Source organism: Coenobita brevimanus, chromosome 103 (assembly GCF_032717465.1).
Source record: "Coenobita brevimanus isolate Jiangsu-jjx chromosome 103, ASM3271746v2, whole genome shotgun sequence".
In the NCBI taxonomy this organism is placed as follows: domain Eukaryota; kingdom Metazoa; phylum Arthropoda; class Malacostraca; order Decapoda; family Coenobitidae; genus Coenobita; species Coenobita brevimanus.
The window spans coordinates 30,066,842-30,084,162 of NC_137056.1; the positions used below are offsets into that span (position 1 = coordinate 30,066,842).

The 17,321-nt window shown below is 42.9% G+C and overlaps 1 protein-coding gene across 1 annotated transcript in view; it reads right to left on the minus strand.

The window, feature by feature from the left end:
• Positions 1-2,015, minus strand: part of LOC145415661 (serine beta-lactamase-like protein LACTB, mitochondrial) — a 235,181-nt gene extending 233,166 nt beyond the window's left edge. The window contains exon 1 of the mRNA XM_080284877.1: positions 1,978-2,015. The gene's annotated coding sequence lies outside the window, so the exon portion shown is untranslated. The remainder of the gene's footprint in view (positions 1-1,977) is intronic.
• Between the last annotated feature and the right edge of the window lie 15,306 nt (positions 2,016-17,321).

Consider the following 17,321-nt stretch of genomic DNA (forward strand, 5'->3'; position numbering starts at 1 on the left):
GCAACCAAGATGGTCCCCAGTCTGACAGACCTGTCATACAGAGAGAGGCTGGAAAAGCTGGATTTGCCTTCGTTAGAGGAAAGGAGAAAGAGGGGAGACATGATTGCAGTGTTCAGGACCATGGTGGGAGTAGATAAAATTTACAAAGAAGATCTGTTTGTATGGGATAAGAGAGCAACAAGAGGACACGGAATGAAATTGAAAAAGTCAAGCTGCTTGAAGGATATTAAGAAATATAGCTTTCCTTACAGAAGTATAGACTTATGGAATAGCCTGGACAAAGAGATCGCCCAGTCTAAAAACTTAAACGAGTTTAAAGCTAAATTCGACTTATTAAGAAACAGCGACGGAAACCCACGAGCATAGTACATTCCGTGTATATCACAATTAGGTATATTAGGTAAATACTTAAATATTTGGAACGACTTAGACAAAGAGGTGGTGCCTGAGAAAAACATTCATGTGTGTAAAGGTACACTTGATAAATGTGGATATGGAGACAGGACAACACGAGCATTGCTCAATTCCTGTATACTACAAATAGGTAAATACAAATAGGTAAATACCTGACTTCCAATCCTCCAGGACTTTACCTTCTTCCCAGGCCAACCTGCACATCTTCCACATCCATTGTACTACTATCTCTCCCCCATGCTTCAGCATTTCACCACACACTCCATCAATTCCTGGGGCTTTCCCCATTTTAACTTGCTTCAGCATTTCACCACACACTCCATCAATTCCTGGGGCTTTCCCCATTTTAACTATCTTCATTCTTCCACAACTTCCATCCTACTGATTTCTTCCTCTCTTCTCACATCCCTCCGTCTTCCAGCCATTCCCCAGCCACTTATACTCACATTACTTTCATTCTCTATGTTCAACAGTTCATTAAAGTGTTCTCTCCATCTGCACACTTTTTCTCACTTCTCCACTAGCAATCTACCATTTTTATCTTTCACTCCCCGACTAACTTCTTTGACACCCTGTCTAACTCTCTCTACCTCTTTCCAGAACATTTTCTTACATTCCCTCCACTTTACACTCAAATTCCTTCCAAATTCCTCGTCCACTCTCCTCTTATTCTCTCTTACTAATCTTTTCACCTCTCTCTTCCTCTTTACATATAACTCTCTTTTCCTTCTCTCAACTTCCTCCACACCCCTGTTTCTCAATCTCTCACTATATTATATGCTTTCTTCTTTTGTGTCACAGCCTCTCTCTTCATTCCATCATGCTGTTCCCTGCACCCCCTTTCATCTTCTCTTCACCCCACACACCACCTCACATGCTGCACAGATTTCTTCTGTGAATATTTTGCACACATCTTCCACAGTGCAGTATAATATTTGCATGTTGGCAGGTATTAAGGGTAATTTTGGTAGATATAGAAAATGGGTGCCAGTGGCCAAGGGGCCAGTTGTAGGAATGCCTTGATAATGGTTGTCCAATACAGTACTGTACTCAGTATTAATGATTCTAGTTAACATAGTAATCTTCCAGAACAAGGTAGGTACACTGACCTAAGGCTCACTTTACTATATGTCACTGAGGGAACCCTGCCAGGGTGTGAACATCTGAGAACACATGAATGCATATACAGTGATCCCTTGGTTATTGCACACTTGGTTATAGAGGATTTCTTAATCAATGTTAGACAAAGTTGTAATGTAACAAAGTAAACATTCTTGAGTACTGTACTGCACTCAAGTAACTTTTGTGGGTATAGCCATTATAAAAACTACACATTTTTTAATATATTTACTTTTACTTAAGTGTTACTTCCAAAAATTTTTACTCCAATACATTTGAAAATAAACAATGAGTGCTTGCTACATTAAGTAATGGAGTTCGACTGTGGCCACAGGCCAGTGACAGAGCACAGAACAGTGCCAAACATGGATCGTACTAATCACACTCAGCTCATCATGTGTAGACCAATCATGTGTGTTCTTATTTATTTATCTATTTTTTTACCAGTTGCCACACTTCCTTCCTGCAATATCGTTGCCACCATGTGCCTCTCACTTCATCATCATCATTCTGACCTCTTTCTCTCCCTCCAAAGGTGAGGTGAGGTAGGGTCCGCAAAGCATGAAAAAAGAATAAGACAGAGGAAGAACAAATTAGCGTCACAACATCTTCAGTGAAATGGGTCACACACCCATTCACATGCTATTCATGCTCCTGAAATCCTAATTCTAGCTCACAGGCATGATGATTTGCACTTTTCTTAAATACAAGTGATTCACATTACATAGCTGGCAATGTCAATTCAACAACTCATTCAGTTCTGTCAGTTCCCTTTCCTCAACTCCATACTTAACTTTCTCACACTGACCTAATAATTTACCATACTGATCCACCATCTTCCTGGTCTACCATGCCTCCTCCCTCCTACCTCCAGACTTATTCACAGATACCTGTTTGATCACCCTGCTTACATCTTTTCTCAACCTAACAAGCCATCTGAGCACTCTCTCTACAATTCTACCAAGTTATCTGAGCACACTCTCTACAATTCTACTGTCAAGATTCTTCCTAACTCAACATCTTTTCACTAATCACATCCTGTAAACCCTTACACACTTCACATGTGTTCCTCAATAACCCCATTTCCACTGCTCTTACCTATGATTTCGTTCTCCTACCATACTAATCTCACATTTCATGCCTTAACCCTCCCACGCCAGGCAATACTTAAAGAAGTCATCACCTCTCTACGGGCAATTTTTCAGAAAGCACTGAAAAGTGACTGTTTTCAAACTTTAGTACAGTAAAACCTCGATAGAATGGACTTCAATAGACCGGAATTCACTTTTATCAGAACTGAGGCACTACTAGACTAAATTCCTATACATTGGAAAATGGCCGATAAAGCCAGAAGTAGTCTGAACTGCCTGACCACTTCAGCTATGTTCACCGCAATAAGGTACTGGTAAGTAAAAGACATGTTTATCAGTGTATAGTACAGTATTACTATATATATTTTACCATTTGAGTAATGTAGTGAAGGTATAACACAGTACAGTACTGCAATGGCAGCAAAAACAGTTTAAAAACTGTTGGTGCTATCCAGACTAATATCTGATACATCGGAAAAAGTCCAGGTTAGCAGAGGGAAGTCCGGATGTTGCTTTTATCGGAATTTTGCTTTTTTTGGAAAGGCTTGGGTCCCAATTAGTCCATTATAGTGAGGTCTTACTGTATCTCGAAAAGTATAGCACTTAGGTAAATGAATTAACGACCATTTTACTCACCAACTCTTCCACTTGTGAATGAAAGTATCACCAGGTCTCTAGGTCACTGGGCTGATGAGTAATTATGTGAGGAAGAGAACTCATTTTTGCCGTAAGAGTAGGGTGACAGCAGGACGTGTTCGTGTGTCTGCCCATGGCGCCGACTATGGCTTTGCTCTCGGCATGATACAGGGAGCTGCAGACAGAGGTGTTAATGAACAGTACAGAGCCCTCAAGAACAATCTCTTGAGAGTTACTGATGTAACATGTGGTTGGACAAGAGGACCACCAAGACATAAAGTAACATGGTGGTGGGATAAGGGTGTAGAAGCTGCAGTTAAGGAGAAAAGAAGGCTTTTCCGGGAATGGAAGAAGGGTGGTAGCAAAGAGGAATATTTGGCTGCCAAGCGTAGGGCTAGAAGAGAGGTATACAGGGCAAAGTCTGAGTCACAGAGACTATTACTTGATAACCTAAATCATGGGGAAAGGAAAAATATGACATTTAAGGTGGCAAATCAGATGAAGAGGGATAATCGGGATATTATAGGTGAGCAGTGTGTGAAGAATGATGAAGGAAGGGTAGTGGTGAACAGTGAGGATATTAAAGACGCATGGAGAAAGCATTATAGCCAGTTGTTGAATAAGAAGTTTGACTGGGACAGGGAGGGTTTGGAGCCAGCAGATCCAGTGATTGGCCCTTAACCTTTGATTGATACTGCTACTGTGAGTGAGGCAATAGGCAGGATGAAGGTGGGGAAGGCAGCAGGTGTGTCTGGGTTGACTGCCGAAATGTTGAAGGCCTCAGGCGATATAGGGGTGAGTTTAGTCACTGACCTGATAAATAGGATTATTTATGAGTGTGTTGTCCCAGATGATTGGCTGAAGAGTGTAATTGTAAATGTGTATTAAGGGAAGGGTGATGCCCTGGAAAGAGGAAATTATAGAGGTATAAAGCTTTTAGATCAGATAATGAAGGTAATGGAGAGAGTTTTAGAAGGTATGATTAGAGAAAGAGTGAGTATTGATGAGATGCAGTTTGGGTTTATGCCAGGTAGGGGGACCACTGATGCTATATTCATTGTTCGACAGCTTCAGGAAAAATATATTGGTAGGAGAAGGGATCTTTATTTTGTTTTTGTTGATTTGGAAAAGGCCTTTGACAAAGTCCCTTGAGAAGTGGTGAAGTGGGAAATGAGAAAGCTTGGCTTGGAGGAGTGGCTGGTTAGGGTGGTTATCGTTATGTATGTGGGTGCTTACACCCAAGTAAGAGTGAATGGAGATTTGAGTGATGAGTTTTCCGTGAATGTTGGTGTGCATCAGGGGTCAGTCTTGAGTCCCATGTTGTTTATCATGATACTTGAAGCCCTTTCACGTGACTTTAGAAACGGACTCCTGTGGGAGATGTTGTATGCTGATGATTTGGTGTTGATTGCAGAGAACAAAAGGGAGGCGGAGGAAAGGTTTAGGAAGTGGAGAGATGGTATGGGGCAAAAGGGTTTAAGGGTAAATGCAGATAAAACAAAAGTGATGATATCTAGGGTTGGTGGCGGTACTGTCAAAGATGAGGGAGAGTAGCCATGTGCAGTTTGCCACAAGGGAGTGGGAAGTAATTCCATCTTGTGCAGTGTGTGTGATAAATGGGTGCATAAGAGATGTAGTGGTATCAGAGGTAGACTGTGAGATAATGCTGATTTTATGTGTACGGCATGTCGGGGTGAGCAGGTGGAGATTGTCAGACGTGAAAGGATTGAACTTGCTGGTGAATCTCTTGAGTGTGTGGAAGAGTTTTGTTATTTGGGAGACATGTTGTGTGCTGGAGGTGGGGCTGGAGTTAGCTCTATGGCTAGGGTGAGAAGTGGTTGGAAGAAGTTCAGAGAGCTCTTACCTCTCCTGACATTGAGAGGACTCTCCCTACATGCTAAGGGGTCTTTGTATGCGCATGTGTTAGGAGTGTAATGCTGTATGGTAGTGAGACCTGGGGAGTGAAGGAGGAAGATATCCGCCGGTTCAGACGTACAGAAATGACAATGATTAGGTGGATGTGCAGTGCGTCCCTGCGTCCAAGGCCTGGAGGTGATGGGTTTACGATGGAAGAGTTGAGAGGTAGGATGGGACTGGAGTGTATTGGTGTTGTGATGAGGATAGGTAGATTGAGATGGTTTGGACATGTGGAGAGGATGGGGGATGATAATTGGGTGAGGAAGGTGAGAAGTGTTAATATTGGGGGTGGGGTTATGAGGGGTAGACCGAGAAAGACATGGGACGAGGTCATTAAGTGTGACCTCAGGGTTAAGGGGCTGAACAGGGAGGCTGCAATGGATCGTGCAGCATGGAGAGCCGCCATTAGGTGAGCAAGGCCGACACATGCAAGCATGTTGGAGCCTTTAAAAACGAAAACGAAAATGAAAACTAAAACTACTTGATAAACTAGACACTGCTGCATCCAATGTATGCCTTATGACACTGTCACTGAGCCCTTTTCTAATATTCTTGGAAAGAGGCTTGGCAGGGGGGGGATGATGCAAGGGTCCACGTAAGGCAGGAACAGAATCAGACAAGACGTAAGAAAACATTGTCCTACACCTGGCAGAGTCAAAGAGACGACTGAGGTATGCTTGCTTCGGGTGCTGGGAGGCTATCTCCACCCTTTGGTGACAAGATCAAGTGGCGGCCACTTCAAACTGTGATGCAAAAACACTTGTGGTTATAGCCGTCACCTGGTGCCCCCGATCCACCAATTTCACGTTGGATATAACCGTCACCTGGCACTTAGGGGTTAATGTGGGCACTAAAATACCTGTATGCAATCCTCTTGCAACCTTCACACTCAGACCTCTGTTTAGTATGAAGACCCTCAAAGTAGCAGCCATTTTCTTCCTTGTGCTACTCTACTTTCCCCTTTCTTTGCTCACTTACCTCACCTTTCTGTTACTGCAAGAAGGAAAGTGCAAGCTCCCTTGCCAATTGACATCTCTCTCCACTCACCATCCATCACAATGAAAATCAGCTTCTCCTTAAGCACACATCAGTTTTATCATATCTACAGTACAGTTATTATCAAAGCATGACACAAATATACCTCAACAAAACTGCAACAGTCCGGAAATCTTGTATTTATTATCAACGAACAATACTCATCTGCATACATCAGATTTGAGTTATTCTGTCATCTACCATTCATCAACATTCTCTCTCTCTCTCTCTCACACACACACACACACACACACACACACACACACACACACACCGCTCGCTGGTGCAGTGGTAACGTTCTCGCTTGCCAACTGGTGGACGGGAGTTCGCGCCTCGCTCAGGTTGCGAAAAGTTTCACTGACGAAGTGGGTAGTTACTGTCCCCCTTGAGCAAGGGGATGGGGGTGTGCGTGTGTGAAGGCCACAGCCTTGCCCTTAGATCGGACTATATGAGCTCTCAGGTCCCTTCCGGGAGGGTAAAAGCTGACGATCACGACCATCAAGTGATCCTGACCGACCCGGTGAATTACACACACCAATAAATTGAGTAGCCATGATGACATTACACATTTTGTCTCACTCCAACATTGACCTTGACTCAGTGCCCATCTACACTAAAACAGGTTTCATCTCTATCACCAGAACTCTCAGCAGCATTCACATGATCCGTCAAGATCATAAATACTCTACGGTCTTTTTCACAAGTTTTCTCCAGTGTGTGTTTTGCTTGAAATTCTTGTAATGCACATTCCCTACCATTCCTAAAGCCATGCTGCTTGTAACTCACCAGATATTCCGTGCATTCCTTACCTTCTCTAGCATTATTATTCCAAATGCCTTTCAAACAACCATCAGTAGCTGTATAATGCGATACTTTTCCACTTATTTTGATCACCTTTGTTTCTGTACCAAATATAATCACAGCCTTCTTTCACTCTACTGGTACAATAGCAGTCATCCAATCTTTCTTACATATTTCCAGGTAACACTTCAAATCTCTCTGTTTACTCTGAGTCATCTCTATACGCACCTCATCAACACCTAATGCCTTCCTATTTTTCAGCCTCAACACAGCAGTCCTGACTTCTGACAATGTCGTATTTCTGGCAGCAGATAATTAGTTTATAGCTTGAAGTTGGCTGAGAAGTTGATGGTTACTTTCCACTTTCAGTACTTGAGTACTTTATGAAAAAGATACTTTTTTGTTTTTAACTGAGGATAGGGTATTCACTACATGATACTTTTACTCTGACCTGAGTAAAATTTTGTAAATGTAATAACACTCTAACTTCAGTATCAAACTTGGGTAGTTTTAACAACTCTGCTGCTGGATGAAAATCTGCACTCCTGCCATTATCACTTTTTTTTTTTTTTTTTTTTTTTTTTTTTTTTTCTGAAAAACTTCATTATCACACACCTGAGCTGGTTTCTGCTGACAACAATGGAGCAAAATCTGTGGTTTCTGATGACTCTGAGGGATTAAAGAAGAGGTCCAACCCAAGGAGTCAACCTCAGGTGGTGAAGACCACTAACTCCCATCCTCTAGTCTCAGAACTCCTTACCTCAGCCCATCTCAAATCTCTGTATGGTATGTGTTTCTTCTCTGTTGTCCTCTTTTCATAATTTTCTAATATGCTAACCATGCCTGTCTGCTTCTTGGATATTTACCGTAACAGTATGTAGGTATTTAGTGGATCTAAATTGTAATAAAAGGGAAAATTTGGGTTTACAAGTGGGGTGCCCAGTACCTATCTATCTATTTATCTACTGCCAGATGCCTTAATCCTGTAAGAGGTGGTTACAAACACATGGCCTCCACGTCGCCCGGTCCCTCACCATTTCACTGCCCTGCTCCCGGCTCACACACTCCTCTCATATACCTCTCCTCTCCATCCCTCCATCTAATCCTTAGCCTCCCCCTCCCTCTTCCCCCCTCCACCTCACTCACATACAATCTCCTCCTTTGTCTCTCGCTCTCAATCCTCTATGGCCAAACCACTTCAGTGTATTTCTCCTAATGTTTTCTATCACATCCACATCCACACCACAATGCTCCTTCACTTCCTCATTTGTCAGTCGTTTCTCTATGTAACTCCACATGCTCCTTTCAGGTAACTCATTTCCACTGCTCTCCTTCTTAACTTGTCCTTACATTAAGGTCCAAGCTTCACTTCCATCCATTAGAGTTGGTATCACAATACTGTCATCCAGCAAATTTTTTACTTCCATGCTCACTTCCCTGTTTCTTATCACTACTTTCAAAGATCCAGCAACTTTCTTCCTTGTTGTATTCTGTACAGCACTTCATCCTCCAAACTTCTATGCTTACTTATTACAGTGCACAAGCACTTGAATGCACTTACATTTTCCATATTCTCATCATCCAGCATCATTGTACAGACATCCAGTGACTTCATTTCTTTCAAAGACAATAACTTCAATCTTCCCTACATTCACATTTAGATTCTGTTTCTTACACACTCTTCCAAACTCATTCACCAAGTCTTGCAGTTCCCCTTTGTCTTTACTTAACAATACAGTATCATCTGCAAACAACAGTACAAGGAGTTCCCAAACGTTGCCCTCTCTTATTAGGGTCGCTCCAACATCCACTGCCCTACCTTGCATCTCTTTTATAACCCCATCCACATCCAGAATGAACAACCATGGAAACATGACACATCCTTGTTTCAGTCCAACAATGAAATAGAAAAATTCACTCGATTCACTACCCACACGAACTATAGCCTTAGCCCCTTCATACATACTCTTCATGACATTCAACAACTTCCCATTTACTCCATACACTCTTAATATTTTCCACATTCCATGTCTATCCATCCTGTCATAAGCTTTCTCCAAATCCACGAAGGCCGCATACAACTTCTTTCTCTTCTCTAGAAACTTTCCCACTAAAGACCTAAGAATGAATATCTGACCTATACAACCTCTTCCATTCCTAAAACCTCCCTGTTCTTCATCAACTAGTTCCTCTGTTATTTTCCTAACTCTGTCAATAAGTATCTTACCATACACTTTTCCTATTACACTAAGAAGACAAATGCCCCTATGATTACCACATACTTCCTTTTCCCCATTTCCTTTGTACAGGGGAATAATTGTACCTGACTTCCAGTCCTCTGGGACTCAACCTTCCTCCCACGCCAATCTGCACAACTTATATATTTATTCTACTACTATCTCTCCCCTATGCATCACCATTTCACTACACACTCCATCAATTTCTGCGGCTTTCCCCATTTTGACTTTAGCCTCCACTACTTCCATCCTACTGATTTCTTCCTCTCTTCTCACCTCCCTCCTTTTCCCAACCATTCCCCAGCCACCTATCCTCACATCACTTTCATTCTCTATGCTTAACAGCTCTTGAAAATGTTCTCTCCATCTCCTCACTTTTTCTACCTTCTGCACTAGCAATCTACCATTTTAATCTTTCACTCCCCAACTAACTTCTTTATCACCCTGTCTTACTCTCTTTACTCCTTCCAGAACAATTTCTTACATTCCCTTCACTTTTCCCTCAAATTCCTTTCAAATTTCTCATCCACTCTCTTCTTACTCTTACTAATCTTTTCACCTCTCTCTTCCTCTCTACAAAAAACACTCTCTTCCGTCTCTCAACTTTCCCCATTCCCAAGCTTCCCATCCACTCATTATATGCTTTTTTCTTATGCACCACAGCTTGTCTCACCTCTCCATTCCATCATACTGTTCCTTGCATCCCCTATTGTCTTCTCTTCACTCCACACACCACCTCACATGCTGCACAGATTTCTTCTGTGAACATCTTGCACACATCTTCCACCTCCCCCATCTGCTTCAAATCATATTTACCAAATAGCTCCTCCATTTCTCTCTTATATTATGCCTTTTTTCCATCCTCTTGTAACCTCTCTACCCTCCTTGTATGGACTACTTCTTCCTACCCTTCCCTCCTTCAATTCTTCCATTGCATTTTAACCCGCGGCGTCCCGTCGACGTACTTCCACGGCCTCACGTTATGTCACTGCCAATCCCGTTGATGTACTTCAACGTCCTGCAATTGCAAGGTTCATAATTTCCACAATTTTCAAAATTCGCGCGAGATTTTCGATTCGCCCACGTACCCAAGCCTCCCCTACCTGCCCCCAGGCGGGCAGCGTCCCAGACCCCGCGTGACCTGCGCTCGCCCTTGTCTCGGTCACTCACCTGTTAGCAGTGACCCAGGTCAGACATGGCGCGTAAAGGTCTCTCAGACGACGAAATACAATCCGCCCTGGATGCCTTCACTGGAGATAGTGATTCTCCACTTGATGATGATGTGGTGGATCGAGATTATGTGCAGCCTGAGGAGGAAATAACAAGCAGTGATGAGGAGGTCCCTTCGCCCGGAAAAAGCGGTATGTCACGTATCGTAAGGCAAGGGAAGGCCAGCCTGCACCCAAAACACCTGCATGGACCTCTCTCCATCCCCTAGAGAGAGATTCTGATGAGGACGAGGATGAGGACGATGACGATGACGGCGGCTTAGGACGTGATGTTGCCTCGTGGTTGGGGAAGGAAAAAATCTCACCCCGAGGATCAGAAGGTGGGGCGAGAAGGCAAATAAAGTATGGCCTAGTGTTTTGTCTGGGGAAGGCGAAAGTGGTGTGGTGGGAGTGCGGGGTGAAAGGGAAGTGGTGTGAGGGAGGCAGCACGAGCACGTGGTGCACGTAGGCTTAGGGGAGAGGAGGTGGAGCCACTCCCCAGCACGTCTTTCGCCATACAATATTCCCAAACTTCCTCCACACAGCCCCAGGATGTGGGGAAAGGAAGGAAAGGGAAGGGAAAGGGTAAAGGAAAAGGGAGAGGGAAGAGAAGTGCGAGTGATGAAAGGCGCCGCTCTCCACCTCCCCCACCACCACCAATGTTGCGTTGTGCCTTCAGCCATGTTTCAGAGAGTACCATAACTTCCTACACTACTGAAACTGTGTGGGATGGCGATATGATGCTCAGTATAATGGTAAGGCCAGTCAGTATGTGCCAAGTCTTATATAAACTTGAAACGGGTGTAATGTTTGCAGGAAAGTAATGTATAAGTTGAGAAATAGTGTAAGTTGAACGAAGTGATATGAAAACTACACCCACTGTATAAATCTGCGAAAATATGATGCTCTGTATAACACTCTGGTCAGTAAATATGTGATAGCAAGAATATAAAGTGGAAACGGGTGTAATGTTAGCATGAATAAAACGTATAAGTTGAAAAATAGTGTAAGTTGTAATAATTGATGTCACGAGTACACCCACTGTGTAAATCTGCGAAAATATTATGCTCAGTAGAACATTCTGGTCAGTAAGTATGTGATAGGAATTATATAAAGTGGAATTTGTTGTAATGTTAGTAGTAAGGTAATTTATAAGTTGAATACTAGTGTAAGATGAAACAAATGATATCGCGATAACACTCACTGTGTAAGTACGCGCTAATATGACGCTCAGTTGAATCGTAAGGTCTGAAATTATGTGATATCAATTATATCAAGTGTAAACATGTGCAATGTTAGTGGAGAATTATTATATAAGTACAAAAATAGGTTGTAAGTTGAAATAGTAGTCATAGCGACTTCACCGTGTGTGTTATTATGCGCTATTATTACGCTAAATATTTACGTAAGGCCTGAAATTATCTCAAAACAGTTCTATAAAGTTGAAAAGTGTATAATGTTATTAGGAAAGTATTATGTAAGTAGAAAAAACACAATACAAGTTGAAACAACAGTCACAGCGAGTTCACTCACTACGTAAATAAGAGCTAACATTACGCTAAATGTTATCGAAAGGCCTGTGAATACGTAAAAACAGTTCAATAAAATGTAAAATGGTATAATGTTATTGTAGAAGTATTATGTAAGTAAAAAAAAAAAAGATATGTATCATGATTTTCGAATGTTAGCGATTCATTGTGACCAGTCTGCCCGGTTTTGCTCGTTTCGCACGATGGTACAATGCTTATTTCAGCTCTATTTTTGTATAAAATCCAATTTACTCTTTTCTCACATGTTTTTATGTTTGTAATAAATACATATCTACTTACTTTCATTGGTTTCCCAGACTTATAATACCATAGAAAACGTTAGAGGCTCAGACCACCTACAGAGAACACGGTGCCAGGTGTGACCAAGGCATACCTGTTTAAGGCAATTATGGACCCCGGGGAACAATTTCTTTGTGACTGACCATTGTTTCTGACCAAAAGCGAAAGTTTTAGCAAAAAAAATTTGGGTCCAAAAATGGTCGGGATTGGGGGTACCATTGGTGAGAAAGTGGTCGGGACGGGGCAGGTTAACCTTGACTTTCACCACCACCACATGGTGGTCAGAAAGTCCACTCCCCCAACGTCTGTATGCTCTTGCATCCATTTCACAACTTCTCATCCTGTCATCCACACACACAAAATCAGTCATTGCCTACATTTCATTCAGTTCTCCACCCACCCTTCTCATCACTTGCCACATAAACCTGTGGATCATCTTGTGTCTAAAGTGGGTATTGGCCATCACCAACCCCTTCCCGGTAAAAATGTTCATTAGAGCACCGCCATTCTCATTCATTTCTGTAGGCACACTCCACTCAGCAACTACTACATCCATCTTCATATTCCCTACTTTTCCATTAATATCTCCAATCAAAAACACTCTCCCATTCCTCTCAAACTTTTCCATGCACGCTTCCTCATTTGTCCAGAACTCTTCTTTCACTCTGCTTCCATGATCTTGCATTGGTGCGCACACACACACACACACACACACACACACACACACACACACACACTGTCACCCACATCTGTAGTCCTACTTTCAGTCTTACCCATACAATCCTTGAGCCAACTGATCCATACTCTCTTATATTCTCCTTCCATCTCTTGCACACAACAATACATACAGTACTCCTATTTTTGCCCTCTCATTCTTACCTACTCCAGCACATATACCCCATCCATACTCCCACTCTTTCACACTCTCACCTCTCCATTACATCTCAATTATACCACATTTCTCCACTTCACCCTCAAGCACCTGGACAATCTCTCTCTCTCTCTCTCTCTCTCTTTCTTTCACTCATCATTTGCACCCTTTACATTCCATGTCACAACCAGTGCCATGTCCTTTTTTCAGTCCTTAGTCGTCACCTTTTGGTCAGTCCTGGTCCGAGGCGTCTTGTTTGTATTTTAGCTAGTTGTTTTCTGGCAAAGGGCACTAACCCTCTGTCAACCCACTTGCTGTCATGTAGGGAACACATGTCAATTGGTTATAAGGTTCCCACCCTACACCTATCTATCTATCTATCTATTGCCAGACGCCTCAATCCCGTTTGGGGTGGCTACAAACAAATCGCCTCCACGTCGTCCTGTCCCCCGCCATTTCATTGCCCTGCTCCCAACTCACACCCCCCTCTCTCATATACCTCTCCACCTCATCCCTCCATCTCATCCTCGGCCTCCCCCTCCCTCTTCCCCCCTCTACCTCACTCACATACACTCTCTTAGTCAGTCTTTCACCCTCCATCCTCTCCACATGGCCAAACCACCTCAGAGTGTTCCTCATAACACTTCCTATCACATCCACATCCACACCACAATGCTCCTTCATATCCTCATTCGTCAGCCTGTCTCTCCATATGACTCCACAGGCTCCTCTTAAATAACTCATTTCCACTGCTCTCACTCTTGACTTGTGTCCTTCCAGCAACGTCCAAGCTTCACTTCCATACATTAGAGTTGGTATCACAATACTGTCATGTAATAACTTTTTCACTTCCATGCTCACTTCCCTGTTTCTTATCACTACTTTCAAAAAACCAGCAACCTTTCTTCCCTGCTGTACCCTTTCAAGCACTTCACCCTCCAAACCTCCATCCTTACTCATCACACTAACCAAGTACTTAAACGTACCCACATTTTCCAATTCCTCACCATCCAACCTCGCTGTACATTCACTGACTTCACCTCTCTCAAAGACCATCACTTTACTCTTCCCTACATTCACCTTTAGATTCCGTTTCTTGCACATTCTCCCAAAGTCATTCACCAAGCCTTGCAGCTCTCCTTCGTCTTCACTCAACAACACAGTATCATCTGCAAACTACAGTACAGGGAGTTTCCAAACACTACCCTCTCTCACCAGGGCCACTCCAACATCCACTACCCTACCTTGTACCTCTTTTATTACCCCATCCATGTACAGACTGAACAATCATGGAGATTTGACACATCCCTGTTTCAACCCAACCTCCAAAGAGAAAAATTCACTCAGTTCACCATCCACACGCACTGTAGCCTTAGCACCATCATACATACTCCTCACAGCAATCAGCAACTTCCCATCTACTCTATATGTTCTTAACACTTTCCACAATCCTTGTCTATCCACCCTGTCATATGCTTTCTCCAAATCCATGAAAGCCGCATACAACTTCTTTCCCTTCTCTAGAAACTTTTTCACTGAAGATCTAAGAATGAATATCTGATCTACACAACCTCTTCCCTTCCTAAAGCATCCCTGTTCTTCTCCAACTATTTTCTCTGTTCTTTCTCTAACTCTGTCAATAAGTATCCTACCATACACTTTTCCTATTATACTAAGAAGACAGATGCCCCTATGATTACCACACACTTCCTTTTCCCCCTTTCCTTTGTACAAGGGAATAATTATACCTGACTTCCAATCCTCCGGGACTCTACCGTCCTTCCAGGCCAATCTGCACATTTTCCACATCCATTCTGCTACTATCTCTCCCCCATACTTCAGCATTTCACCACACACTTCATCAATTCCTGGGATTTTCCCCAATTTAATTTCTTCATTGCTTCCACAACTTCTATCCTACTGATTTCTTCCTGTCTGCTCACCTCCCTCCTTCTCCCAGCCATTCCCCAGCCACTTATACTCGCACTACTTCCATCCTGTATGTTCAACAATTCCTTAAAGTGTTCTCTCCATCTGCTCACTTTTTCTCCCTTCTTCACTAGTAATCTACCATTTTTATCTTTCACTCCCTTGCTAAGTTCACTTTCACCCTGTCTTACGCTTTTCACCTCTTTCCAGAACATTTTCTTACAGTCCCTCCACTTTACACTCAAGTTCCTTCCAAATTCCTCATCCGCTCTCTTCTTACTCTCTCCTCCAATTCCTCACCATCCAACTAATCGTTTCACCTCTCTCTTTCTTTCTACATATAACTCTCTCTTCCGCCTCTCAACTTCTTCCACGCTTCTATTTCTCATCCATTCATTGTATGCTTTCTTCTTTTGTGCCACAGCCTGTCTCACCTCTTCATTCCACCACGCTGTTCCTTGCACACCCCTCCGTCCTCTCTTCACCCCACACACCACATCACATGCTGCACATATTTCTTCTGTAAATATCCTGGACACACCTTCCACGTCCCCCATCTGCTCCAATTCATATTTGCCCAATTGTTCCTCCACTTCTCTCTTATACTCTGCCTTTTTCTCATCCTCTTGTAACATTTCCACTCTCCTTACAAATACTCCTTCTTTCCGTCCTTCCCTTCTTCTATTTCTCCATCCTAATTGGACCTTGATTCTGGCCACCACCAAGTAGTGGTCAGAAAGTCCACTCCCCCAACCTCTAAAAGCTCTTGCATCCATTACACATTTTTGCATCCTTTCATCCACACACACATAATCAATCATTGCCTTCCTTTCATTCAGTTCACCACCCATCCTTCTCATCACTTGCAATGTATACTTGTGGATCATTTTGTGCCTGAAGAGGGTATTGGCTATCACCAACCCCCTCCCAGCACAAATGTCCACTAACACACTGCCATTCTCATCTATCTCAGCAGGCACACCCCACTTACCAACTATTCCATCCGCCTTCACATTCCCTACTTTACCATTCATATCATTGATCAAAAACACCCTCTCATTCCTTCCAAACTTTTCCATGCACACTTCCACATTTGTCCAGAACTCCTCTCACTCTGCTTGCATGATCTTGCATTGGCGCATACACACACACAATCGCCCACATTTGTATTCCAACTTTCAATCTTACCCACACAATCCTTGACCCAACTGATCCATACTCTCTTATGCTCTTCTTCCATCATTTACTCACAGCTATACATACTCCTTCTTTTGCCCTCTCATTCTCACCTACTCCTGCACATATATCCCATCCATACTCCCATTCTCTCACACTCTCACCTCTCCATTTCATTTCAGTTATTCCGCATACATCAACTTTCGCACCCTCAAGCACCTGGACAATCTCTCTCTCTCTTTCACCTCATCATTCACTCCCCTTACATTCCACGTTCTGATTACCATGTCCTTTGTCTGGTCCGTGGTCGTCATCTTTTGGTCAGCTCTTGTGCGAGGCTAATTGTGTGTCTTTTTAGTTAGTTGTTTTCCGGGGAGGGGCACTAACCCTCCGCCAACCCTTTTAGTCGCCTTTAACGACAAGCAGGGATACTGGGGGAGTATTCTTTAAAAAAATAAACCTACCCCCAGGGGGTTCAAAAATCACTCGCAAAAATTGAAAATTGTGAAAATTAGGGACCTTAAAATTGAATCGTGTTTATGTATGTCAACAGGATTGGCAGTGACAAAACGTGTGGACGTTTATTCACGTTAACGGGATGCGGCGGGTTAAGGAGCGGGTGGTGAAGAAGAGGACCTATGCACTTAGGCAGGAAAATATGGAAGATGAAATTTTTTATTTTATTTTATTTTTATGCAAGGAAGAAGGAACCAAAGGCCAGGAGCCCGCAAACCGTTCCCTGCAAGAAAAAAGAAAAACAATACAAGAGAAAGCCAAATTCAAGATCTGTTCATTTCAAGATGACTGGACATACTGCGTTTGAATGACTGGAGATCATAAGAAGCATGAAATACAGACAGAAACCAGAGGTCATCTGTTGCATGAATGAAGGACTGGGAGTAATGGTTAACTCTTATATTAGAGAGTTGGACAGAAAAGGGATGAGAGTTTGTTGCTAGGTGGGTGATATGCGCCCGTTGTAGTGGTGGAGGCGCAAGAAGATAGTTCGCATATTACATCAGTAACTCTCAAGAGATTGTTCTTGAGGGCTTCGTCCT